This window comes from Lolium rigidum, chromosome 5, assembly GCF_022539505.1.
Source record: "Lolium rigidum isolate FL_2022 chromosome 5, APGP_CSIRO_Lrig_0.1, whole genome shotgun sequence".
In the NCBI taxonomy this organism is placed as follows: domain Eukaryota; kingdom Viridiplantae; phylum Streptophyta; class Magnoliopsida; order Poales; family Poaceae; genus Lolium; species Lolium rigidum.
Window position 1 is genome coordinate 133,038,901 of NC_061512.1, and position 12,989 is coordinate 133,051,889.

The window sequence follows — 12,989 nt, forward strand, 5'->3', positions numbered from 1 at the left end:
TAAAAAATCGAGATAGCTGTGGTCTCTAAATATTGTGCCTGGCATTATACGTGGTCTATTTTGATTGTTAGGATTATGCAGCATGAGCTTGAACCCCGAAGATAGTGTTGCATGTACTGAGTTTATCTTGACAAGTTGGAGGCATAACAAACAAGATGCTGGCGATGTTTCATTCAAACAACTGGCAATCTTATTTTGGGATGTGGTGAAATGAATTTTATGTGAGATTTCATAGCATGCGAGGAAATGCTTGAGGTTGTGAGGACATTAAGTTTTCACTATTTTTTCGAGTGGTTGTATTTCACTAGTGACTGTTGGCTGAGTGGTTTTTATCCTGAGACCGTCGTAATGATCAATTTCGCTTCCAAAGTTTTTGGCCTGGTCATGTTTTGTGCTTAGGCCATTTGAAAAGGCTACTATTGGTACCATTTCTACCAACTCGGATTCACTTATTTTCTCTTGAGATCACAGGTAGTGATTGCCTCCTCCCACAGGCTTACAGCTGAGGCTTCCGTGAATCCTTAGCTCCTCACCATCACTTTGTACCATGACCATCCCAAACTGAGCTCTATCGTCGGAGAGAACATAGAGTAGTGCAAACACCAAGGAGAGAACGGTAATGGCAATCCTTGGAGCAGGAGGAAAGAGCGTGTCAAGGCCGACAGTCACAGAGGAGCGGCAATTGCGGAGATCGAAGTTGTGTTCGATTCGATTTCTATACATATACATAGAGGAGAAATGGGAATGGTATCGCGGTTGCAGTTGTTGCAAATGCAGCGAGTGCTAAGACTGCCTCTAGCAGCGTGTTTGACAACATAAAGGAAAGCGAATGAGAGTTTAGCTGTGGGAGTTTGTTCAGGGATTTGGCTTGATAATTTCATTATTACTTTTAATCCCACGTTTGGTGTGGCGTGGGAAATGGTGGTGGGAATTTGACATGGAGTTGTTTATTTTTTTCCCTTTTCGGAGAATATTTTTTTCAGCTTATGATTAACCCGTTTGTAAATTGTAAGTTTGTGCTGCCGTACCGCTAGTAAGCAAAGAATCAGCTTTCACCTATCATCGATTCAAATAAAAAGCTTTCGGCTAGCATCGAGTCAAGGCAGGAGCGCAGCGTCGGGGTCAGCGGCTCCTTCGTATGTTGGGTGTCGTGCTTTTGGTCGCTTGGGCGGCAATCATAGCGATCCGCTTGGGACGCGGCTTTGGGGCCGGTGTGGGTTCAGGGGTGGTGGAGCCGTCGACCAGTCTGCGGCACGACCTCGGGTTCGGTGTGTAGAGGTTGGTGGGTCCGGTGGAGGCATGGGTGGAGGTTCGCGAGTTATATCCGGGTGAAAGCCCAGTCTTCGATTGTGGCCAGAGCCAACGACGTCGATGCCCTTGGGTGCTGTTCCCTTGTTGGAGGTGGCGTTGAGGTGATGCTCTTGTCCCTCACCCGAGTCAACTTCGGGAGAAACCCTTGATCTTGTTGCAATGAGACGTTCACGGCGTTTCGGTGTCGGTTACCTTCTTGAGGGCTTCGTCTTTGGAGTTGTTCTTCGACCGGAGTGACTTGTGGAAGATCGTGGTGACGGTGGTTGGCAACGAGGAGCTCTGCATCGGCTAGCGCGGCCGCGAGGTTAGCGTGACTTGCGGCATGTGTTTTTCAGGTTGTAACTGGAGCGGCGGCTCCGAAGTCCTTGTGTTGTAGGGTGGCTACTTTGGTTGCTTGGGCGTCAGGGTTGTTGGCTCGGCGGGTGCGCAGCCTCGGGCCGATGTGTGTTGTTGATGTACCGGCAACTCTCTTCTTAACCAATGAAAGGGCCTTTTGCATGAGTTTCAGAAAAAAAAAATCTTTCAGCTAGCATGGTAAACTGGTGGCACCGCCCCAACAGGGCGGAGACTCAGACAGAGCAAGCCGAACGGTCCTCTATGTGCAAAAATGCTAGCTAGCTAGCTCTTCTCGATCGACTGGTTCTCGTCGTTCCTTCGCGTAGCCAGAGGAAGAAAAAAAGGTTTTGATCTACGTCGCCACGTACAGGTTTAGGCGTTCTCTTCGCCGTCGGCACCAGACGTCCAGACGGCCGCGAGAGCAGCTCGCCGCCACTAGAGCCCGATCACCACCACCGCCTCCTCGCCACCCTCGCGCGGCACGGCCGCCACGCTCTTCTCCACCGCCGTCCGCACAACGCGCGCGCTCAACGCCTGTTAACGTATGAGGGTTTGGGAGGAACTGGCTCAGCGCTCTGGGGCGTGGTATGTAAGGGTACCAAAGGGTACGTACAGGGTTACAAATACATACAGACTATACAGTCTAACACCCTCCCTCAATTTTAACTGTGGCCTGAAGTATTCAGTAAGTTAAGATTGCGTCTACATCTAAGGAACAGTGGAAGCGGAAGCGGTTTGGTGAAGATGTCAGCAAGCTGGTCCTTAGACGAGATGAACTTTATCTCGTAGTCGTTTCGAGCAACTCGCTCTCTCACAAAGTGGTAATCAACCTCTATGTGTTTGGTGCAAGCATGGAACACTGGATTGAGCGACAGATATGTGGCGCCAATGTTGTCACACCACAGAATGGGCGGCTGCTTAGGAGTCATCTTCAATTCTCGAAGTAAAGACTGCACCCAAATAATCTCAGCGGTGGCATCCGCAACAGCTTTATACTCCGCTTCGGTCGTTGCTACGAGAGACCGTGGCTTGCTTGCGTGCACTCCGGGCGATCAAGTTAGAACCCGGAAATACAGCATAGCCCCCCGTTGATCGCCGGTCATCGGGGTTGCCAGCCCGAGTCCGCATCACCGAAGGCGGAAAGCACAGCCGTAGGCGCCGGTCGAAGGTGAAGACCATGTGTGAGAGAGGAACTCACATAGCGCAAGATGCGCTTGACAGCAGTCCAATGAGTATCCCGTGGCGCATGCGAGTACCGACGGACACGGTTTATCGCATAGGAAACATCGGGACGAGTGATGGTTAGGTACCGGAGACCTCCAACAATGCGGCGGTACTCGGTAGCATCATCGGCAGACAGCAAAAGACCACCATCGGCAGATAGAATCTCAGTAGAGGACATCGGTGTAAGCGCAGCCTTGCAAGCAAGCATACCAGCACGGCGCAAGAGATCCCGTGAGTACTTCGCTGAGAAAGAGTGAGCCCATCGCCGGAATAGGTAACCTCCAAGCCAAGAAAGTAATGTAACTTGCCAAGATCCTTGAGAGCAAACTCAGACCCAAGAGCGACAATCAACCTGTCCGTAGCAGACAACAGATGAGCTGACCAAGATAATATCATCAACATAGACCAGCAAATACATGGTGAGCTGGGGACGCTGAAAAATGAACAAGTGAGGTGTCGGCAAGTGGAGGGAACAAATCCATGAGCGCGAAGAGCTGCACCAAGCCGGGCATGCCGAGGCGCTGTTTCGAGCCATACGAGCTTTCACCAATCGACAAAGATGCTGTGGACGAGCAGGATCAACAAAACCAGGGGGTTGGCGCATGTACACCTCTTCCTCCAAAACGCCATGAAGGAAAGCATTCTGAACATCCAACTGACGAAGAGTCCAGCCCCGAGTAACAGCAAGTGACAATAGCAGCCGAATAGTGGTAGGTTTAACAACATGACTGAATGTATCCTCGTAGTCAAGCCCATACCTTTGCTTGAACCCTTTGGCAACCAGACGAGCCTTGTAGCGCTCAATGGAACCATCGGCATGCTTCTTTACCTTGAATATCCATTTGGAGTCAATTATGTTGACACCCGAGCGGGAGGAACGAGCTGCCACGTGCCATTGTTCGAAGAGCTTGATATTCTAGATCCATGGCAGCACGCCAATGTGGAATGCTCATAGCAGCCCGATAGTGTCGTGGTTCAGCAGACGGGTCCGCTTGCGCTTGAGCAAGGCAAGAGGCAATCCATGCAACAGTGCCATCGGTGCGCTCCTTGGGGCGATGAATCCCGTTGCGACTGCGTGAATGTGGACGCAGGGCAGGCGGAGGCGGCGGTGGTGGTGGAGGTGGCGGTGTTGGCGAGGATGACACGGGCGAGTCGGCACTCGCAGTGGTCGAAGGCGACGTACAGGGGGTCGCCGATCCAGTGGAGAAGGCCGGCCCAGCAGGAGCCGACCGCGCGGGCGACGTACAGGGAGGCGACGCCGGCCTGCTTGGACCAGGCGACGCCGCAGGAGATGGCGGTGGGTTGGGCACCGGCCCATCGGCGGACGGTGAGGGGCGGACGCTCGGGACGCGACGCCGCTGCATGTCCCATGCAGCGATCGACGTCGGTGGCAGCAGGCGGCGCGGCGGGCGCATCCAGGAGCTCAAGGCGGGCTCCGCGACCGGTACCTGCACCGTGGTTAGGCAGTAACACAGGCGAATATGCAACATCATCAAATTGGCCAAGACTAACTGAAGAGTTATTTGTGGGTGGTGAAATAGATGAAGATGATGGCATATCGGAAAAGGAAAACACGTTTTCATCAAAGATAACGTCGCGAGATATGTAGACACGGTTTGTGGGAACATGGAGGCACTTATAGCCTTTGTGAAGAGCACTATAACCGAGGAAAACATACTTTTTCGAACGAAACTCAAGCTTTCGATTGTTGTAGGGCCTAAGGTGAGGCCAACATGCACAACCAAAAACCTTGAAGAACGTATAATCAGGGAGTTCCTTGAACAAGAGCTCAAGGGGTGTCTTCATATTAAGGAGCCGAGTGGGAGTTCTATTGATCAAAAAACACGCAGTGGAAAAGGCATCACTCCAAAAGCGAAAAGGCACAGATGCATGAGCAAGAAGTGTGAGGCCAGTTTCAACGATGTGGCGGTGCTTGCGCTCAACCGCACCGTTTTGCTGATGTGTGTGTGGGCAAGAAACGCGATGCGAGATCCCAAGTTTGTTAAAGAAGGTGTTGAGGTTGCGGTATTCACCACCCCAATCCGACTGAACATGAATAATTTTGTGGCTAAGGAGTCGCTCGACATGAAGCTGGAATTGCACAAACACATTAAACACATCAGCTTTGCTTTTAAGTAAATAGAGCCACGTAAAGCGACCGTACGCATCAATGAAACCGACATAATAAGTATGACCACTAACGGAGGTTTGGGCAGGACCCCATACATCTGAATAAATGAGTTCAAGAGGTTTATGAATAACTCTAGTAGAGGAAACAAACGGTTGCCGATGACTCTTTCCCTGCCGACAAGCATCACATACCGCTAGACTTTTATTACTAGATAACGTAGGGAGCTCATGGCGACGAAGAACATGGCTCACTACCGGAGACGCAGGATGACCAAGGCGCGCATGCCAATGTGCAGCCGACACACGCACCCCACCGAAGACCTCCGGGCCCGACGGCGCCTCCAACGCGTACAAGCCCCGGTGAACTCGACCTCTAAGCGTAACCTCCCGCGTGACTCGGTCCTTTATGAGAAGATGAAACGGATGAAACTCACGAGAAAACATCATTATCATAAGTAAACTTACGAACGTAAAGAAGGTTGCGAGTTACTAGGGGAACACGGAGGACATTGCGAAGATGTAAGCGGCGGGAGGTGTTAGAGAGAAGAGATGCTTGGCCAACATGAGTGATGGGCATACCTAAACCGTCAGCGGTGCGGACCTTGTCTTGGCCACGGTAGGGCTCGTTGGAGTTGAGCTTACCCATCTCGCTTGTCATGTGATCCGTTGCCCCGGTGTCGAAGTACCAGGTGGGATCAATGGCGAAGGAGGGGGTGTAGTCGGAGTAGCTGTCGGCGATGGCGGCCTGCTTCTCATTGCCGCGACCGTCATTGCCGATGCCGAGGAAGTCGCGCTTGAAGCGACGGTGGCACCGGGATGCAAGGTGGTCGTCGATGCCGCACAGTTGGAAAGTGGGGCGAGGGCGCCCACCCGAGGATGGCGGAGCTGGTGGGCGAGGCTGCCATTGGCCAGGTGGGCGAGGCTGCCACGGACCTCCAGCAGGCGGGCCACCAGGGGGCGGAGGGGCGCCGCGACCACGACCACCACTAGGGGCGCCACGGTAGGCCGCATGTGCAGCGAAGTCGTGGACGACGGAGGCCTCTTGGCGACGCGCCTCAACACGCCGCTCGGTGGCCAGTAAGCGCGTGTACAGCTCATGAGGAAGGATCGGTGTGATTCGATCCTCCACATGCTCCACCAGATTGTCATACTCCTTGTCAAGCCCATGTAGGACATGCTCAACGAACTCGGAGTCCCGGAGAGGCTGGCCGATAGAGGTCAGCGTGTCCGAGATCGTTTTGATCTTGTTGAAGTAGTCGTGTGCGGAGGAGTTCAACTTCTTGCAGCTCGTCGAGTTGGCGACGAAGATCATTGCCTCGGGCCACGGACTCGCTGAGCATAGCTCTGCTCGAACGTGCGCCGGATGTCGTAGGAGGTGGCGGCAAACAAGCACAAGGCCGGCGACGCCCTCCGTGAGCGAGGACCGCAGTGCCGAGACGATAGCCTCGGTCTTGGGCGACCCGTGCGGCGTAGAGGGGGTTTTCCGCCTCCACCCTCGTGCCGTTCGCCGTCGGTGCAGCGACCGTACGAGACGGACAGGGAGACTCCCATCGACGAACCCATCGAGTCGACGGCTGCGAAGAAGAGGCAAGATCTGCGCGCGCCGATGCAGATAATTATCAGGTTTAAGACGCACAAGTAATCAGATTGGTTAGCTGATACGGAGTTGGGGCAGCACCATCCGCAGAGGCCGGAGCGTCGGCGATGGCGGGCGATGCAGCGGGGGCCGTCAACAACGGGATCGGCGGCCCGGACAGAGTTGGTGCCGGCAAGGGGCGATGCGAGCAGCGACGGTGGACGCCATCGTCGCGAAGTTGGGCGGTGGCGGCGGGAACGCACCACCGGAGAAGCCGGAGAAGGAGCCCGCCTCTAGGTGTAGCGGGCGGGTCGTGCTCGTACGATGCCATCCGACTCGTGGCGCTCGTGGCAAGGAGCCGAGCGAGCGACGGCGGGACGGCGAGGGCCGTGGAGGCCGTGGAGGACGGCGGGACGGCGAGGGCCGTGGAGGCCGTGTCGGCGAGGGCAGTGGAGGCCGTGGAGGCAGGATCGGTGGCGGGGAGGGCACCCGAGGTGCTTGAAGCGGCTGCACCAGTCGTCATGGCGGCGGCGGCGCGATCGGAGAGATCGGTGGCGGCGGCGGCCAAGAGAGAAAGAGAGGTGCGGCGGCTGGGGGTAACCCTAATTGCAGTGCTCTGATACCATGTTAACGTATGAGGGTTTGGGAGGAACTGGCTCAGCGCTCTGGGGCGTGGCCTATCTCATATATATAGGGGTACCAAAGGGTACGTATAGGGTTACAAATACAAATACAGAATATACAGTCTAACATCCTCGCCGCCCTCTGCGCCACGCCGCCGCTCCTCCGCGTCGCGCCCTCCGTGCTCCTCCACGCCGCCCCGGCCGCCAAACCCGACGCCGCCACCTTCCGCGTGCTCGCCTCCGCGCTCTGCCGCGCCGCCCGCCCCTCCGCCGCCGCGGACCTCCTGCGCTGCATGCCGCCGCTCCTCCTCGACCCGGACTCGCCGCTGTGCCGCGCCGTGCTCTCCTCCCTCTGCCGGGGCGCCCCGGCGCGCGACGCGGCGGCGTTCCTGGACGACATGCGCCGGTGGGGCGTCTCCCCCAGCGGGCCCGACCACCGCGCCGTCCTCCGCGCGCTCCTGCGGGACGGGATGGTCCCGGAGGCGTACCGGGTCGTCACGGAGGAGATGGGCTCCGAAGGCGTGGCCGACTTCGAGCTGGTGCTGCGCGCCTTCAGCGACCGCGGCGAGTTCGACGCCTTCGACGAAATGCTCCTGCGCGGGCTCGCGCCGGGCGTGGCCGTGTACAACGTGTACGTCGCCGCGCTGTGCAAGAAAGGGGACCTGCCCGGCGCGCGCATGATGCTAGAGTGCATGGGGCGCGCCGGATGCCTGCCGGACGTCAGGACGTTCGGCGTCGTGGTCGCCGGGTGCGTGTCCTCCGGTGACGCGGCCGCGGCCAGGGAGGTGGCGTCGGAGGCGTTGCGCCGGGGCCTGCGGTGGGACGCGCTGGCGTTAGCGGAGCTGGTCGGCCTGCTCCGTGCGGGCGCGCACGCGCTGCTGCTGCTGTGTGTTCCTGCGCGGCGGGTGCACTGGAGTGGACGCCTCCGCGTTCGGGCAGCTGATATGTGCCAGCGACCACTGCTCGCCGAGCTTGTAGTGATTAAACCCGCCGACGTTGCAAAAGCCGGTCATGAAAATTTCAAATTTGAGGCCCATGCCTCGTTTTTCCTGTCCCGAATGTTTTCAACACAATGTCAATGCATTTTATCGCTCCGTGAATGGCCTGCGGATTCGGATAAGAGCAGGCTACACCTCCAAAGGTATTTGGTCCGCGCTCAGATAATTTTTTCGTTCCTAAGCAGCGCGCTCCAAAGTCTCCTTCCGTCCAACACGATCTAATACGGTGTCCGGCGTCCCGATCCATCCCCTGTCCACAGGGGACGCTTCGTGTAACATCCCAGATTTCTACCATATCTGGCGATGCTACCACACTATCTCAGTAACACCGATTATAGGAGAACATCTAAAATCAGCACCTTCTTTGTTTATAAGACACCCATGACAAGCAATTTACAAATGTTATCGAAAAGCATTAACCTATCTCACAAAAATAGCTAGTAGTTATAAGAAATAAACATATGAGCAAAACAAAGGCTCACACTAGGTTATTCAGAAAACTTGGTATTGGATATGACACTACTCACTACAGTTTGTTCACTAAGAATTGTCTAGTATTATGTGATCATGTGATGTGGAAGATGTGCTACACCCGTCTCCCATGCATATGCCGCTTACTTAGTACCTGAAATCCAAATGAAAAACAAGAATGAGTACATAAATACTCAGCAAGTACAATATGGAACCGTAAGAACAACAATCAATGAACACCATTAGAATTTCACTGAGAAACACTGGATTTGTTTGAAACTGGAATATGGGTTTTGGCAGTGCTAGCTCGGAATTTATCAGCGTGTTGGCTCGGAGTTTACCAACCTGCGGCAGAGCTGGCTCGGAATTTGCCAACCTGCAGTAGTATTGGCTCGAAATTTACCAACCTACGACCCCAGGATTTTAGAAGGAAATACCGAATCGGAGGAAGAACCAAGCACACCAGAAATACAATCAATAGCACAACCAAGAATTAAGAAGCGAGGTTCGTTATGCACTTGCCTTAACTTCGATGGTCAGCTGAAGAATTAATATCGTCACCGAAAATTCCCAAACCTGTGCATCAAACCACACTCAGAAAAACTACACCGTTTCACGATAATATAAAAAGTGCATTCTGAACCGCACCTAGCACTCGCGGTTGTATAGTGAGTTAATCTGGGCACATATACATATTTATATTCATAAATAGCAAGAGCTTCTAAGATGCATAGTGGTTAACATGAACCGTAGGCAAGAACACATGCTAGCTAATTAACATTTATTCCTAAAGCACGCAACCAAAGAATAATTCGGGCCAGATTTCTATGCCACTACCCAAGAGGACGTGCCAAACCATTTGTCATCAAAATAGAACACATTTTATCTCTCAAGTTAGCTGATGATATTTTAGTTCTGCTGATTTGAAATTGTAGAAAAATACTACAGGTGATTGACTGTGATTTAAATATCAGGGACAAAACTAGTTAACCCAGACCACTCGTGTTAACATGGAATAAATTACTATTACTGGTTATGCCCCTTCCAAGTTCAGCCATTATGTGCAAATCTACCCGGATTGATTAGGCTGGCCATAGTGCTAGTATCTTAGGTAGTATCATGCATCTTAAGCCTACAAAAATGCTGATGTGGCATCTAATTAATGGGGAGAGACAAGATTAGAGTAACATAGGTGGATACTGTATCATAGCACATTACGAGAAGAGCTAATGCTAAATAGATCTTGTACACACATTTTGTATTGGGATTCTACAAAACAATAAATTTAGAAGATCATGATACTACTCTATAATACCACCCACTATAGTGATAGTATCATAGACAAGTATCATATGCATGATACTACAATATGATACTATGCACTATGACCAGCCTTAGATACAATACTAACTACTCCCTCCATACCGGTTTATTGGGCTTGCTAGATATGTAGAACAAAGACCATCAGTTTTTAATGAGATATGCGTATCTAGTATGGAGCATGATTTCTTTAATCTGAAAATTAGCCCCAGTCAAACTATCGCTAGATCAAGCCACACCAATTATCGCCAAGACAGTGGGACATCCATGTATGTACTAGAACTACAAAATCGCTAGCCGGGGAAGAAAAACTCCAGACCTGCCAGGGGATCAATCGATGCCAGCAGCAGCTCTAGCGCGGGGTGGACTTCGGGATGTACCGCAGGACTCGGATGAGGGTCCAGCCTAGGTTTGTACTCCAACGGCGATTGTGTGGGCGAGAACAGGGGTCTGGTGGGCTTTTATCTTTATTTTCTCCCTTTATCATTAACCGAACCTGAATTGGTATTCTGCCTTTTTTTTTTTCCTATTTCTGAATTTATATAGGCAATAATTAAAGTGGCTCTTCAAAGATCATCCGAACTCCAAATAAAATATATAGCTTGTCGTTTTCGATCAACTCGACAAGACGAACTTAACCATGCGCTCTGATTTTGCAAACAACCAACAATACAAAAAAGTCAACTTTCGGTCAACACTCCACGGGTTAAGTAGAACTGGCTCTTAATAAAAAATCGGGGTATTGCACTTCGGACACGGCAGACACAACGAAAAGCGAGGCGAGGAGCCGCAGGACCGACGCATCAGCGACACATTCAAGTTTAACTTAACCGTCGCCTATTTCGCGACGGAAGTTATTCGTACGCAGCGACGATGCTGTTTTCGCAGAGGCGCAGTGATGTGTTTCATCGCGCCTAGCTCTCCGTGCCGATGTTAATGAGCGCCACCGCTCCCCCGCCTCCCTCCGGCTTATAAAAAGGGGCGCTCTCGCATCATCCCTCACACACAAACCGTAGCACCTCTCTCACCAACACTAGCCGCCACCATCTCAAAGAGTCGAGGGCATTTCCATAGCTGGTAGAGGCAGAGGCCGAGGTCGCGGCCGCGGCCCTGCTGGAAGGTCTGCACGGTCGCCGTCGCCTGCGACGTCGTCGTCTTCCGAGGGGGAGTGGGAGTTTGAGCTCGTCGTTGTCCTTAATGGCGACCCACTAGACATCTAGAGGCTGCCAGACAAGTTCGCCGAGTTCGTCACCGGCAACAAGACGACCGCGCTGCAGCTGCGGGAGGCTGGCTGCGGCTTCTGCCGGTGGCCGGTGGACGTGCTCTTCGACGGGCGCGACAAGATGTACCTCCACACCGACTGGGAGAAGTTCGCACGCTACCACGACCTCCAAGCCGGCTGCGTGCTCACATTCTCGTACCAAGACGACGAGGAGATGAGCGTGAAGGTGTTCGACGACACGTCTTGCCACCGGCACTACCACGACGACGATGAAGAGGAGGACTATTGAACATGCCGAGTGTTCTTTCTTTGCAACGAAAATGGTCACAAATGTTTATGTATGTTCTCTTTGCAAAGGACCAACACGGCTATTATTATCTGCTGAATTTTCCAGTTTGGGTGACTGAGGGTGCTTGAGAGTGATCTTTCTTGGTAGCGGATATACAAAATCTACGATGCCAACACTAGTTAGATTTCCTCATTTTGCAATGTTTTAACTATGTATTAGTTTGTGAAAACCATGTTTCAAACTATGTCTTAGTTTGTGGAAAACCATGTTTCCAATTATGTATTAGTTTGTGTAATGTTCATCCTGTTTATTGAAATGAAAATGAAAAAAAAGTATTTTTGTGAAAATAAGTTTGGGGGCAGCGGCCGGGGGCGCGGCTGGGGAGCGACGTCCACCAAACATGGCGCGAAGAAAACGCATCCCCCAAAAGCTTGATCCGGCGGCTTTTGGAAGTCGCTTTGGGAGACGCGACTACATATGCTCTAAGTACTCCCTCCCACCAGAAAGACTTCTCCCTCCGTTCCAACTTTATCTAGAAACAGAGGTATACACATATACTTTAGCTATAGATTCATTCATATTTAGATTTGGGAACGGAGGGAGTATAATCGCCGCGTGGTACACCTGATAAGCTATCTCATACCAAAATGAATATTGTTTATTAAAATTTAGATGTATCTAAACACTATTTATATTTGTGATTTTTATGAATGTAATTCAACATCAAATATTGAACCACACAATAACATTACATATTTCGGATATATATTTTGCTTTCAAAATCGGAGAACTTAACAAAATTAAGTAACTGACTTCTTCATTGTGACTTCTTCATTGTGAACCAATTTAATGTTGGATGGTTAGGAGGGCAGCGATACCCCTGCTCTTCAAAGGTCAAGACCTAGGTTTTATACTTTGGTTTCTCATAAAATGCGGAATATTTTTTTTATTGGGAGGTGATGTTCTCGTCGACCACGATGTAGCTATGGTGGCTTCGCTAATCTCAAAACCCGGCAGATCAGTTTCTTGGAGATGTTCATAGAGGGAGGCTGTAGGTGTATTCATAGGAATTAGGGTATGTACATATTTGTGCGATTTTGAGTCTGTACTATGTTTCACCAAAAAAACTGCATTGTCTGGTGCTTCTTTTAATTTTTTCTCTTTGCTTTTAATATTTATAAAATTTGCATACAGGTCAAATATGAACCTTTTGTACTGAATCTTTTTTGAAAACTAGTCGTTTCCTTTGCACCAACAATTTATTTTTCTTTGAGAGTAGATACTAATTAACGCAAAGCTAAATTAGATTACATTATCTAAATTGTCTTGCGATTTTGTTGTTACATTTTCTCTTTATCGCCTACACTCGCAGCTGAGATGAAGTATATTTCTCCTTTTTCAAGTGTGTCATTTTTTTTGAAAGGAATGCGGTAGGTGAAGCCTCTACCGAATTTTATTTTTTAAAATAATAATAAGAATCTAAATATAC

General features: G+C 51.3%; 1 pseudogene; it reads left to right on the plus strand.

The window, feature by feature from the left end:
* Positions 1-1,299: 1,299 nt before the first annotated feature.
* On the plus strand, positions 1,300-8,178 carry LOC124656434 (annotated as a pseudogene).
* Positions 8,179-12,989: the final 4,811 nt, after the last annotated feature.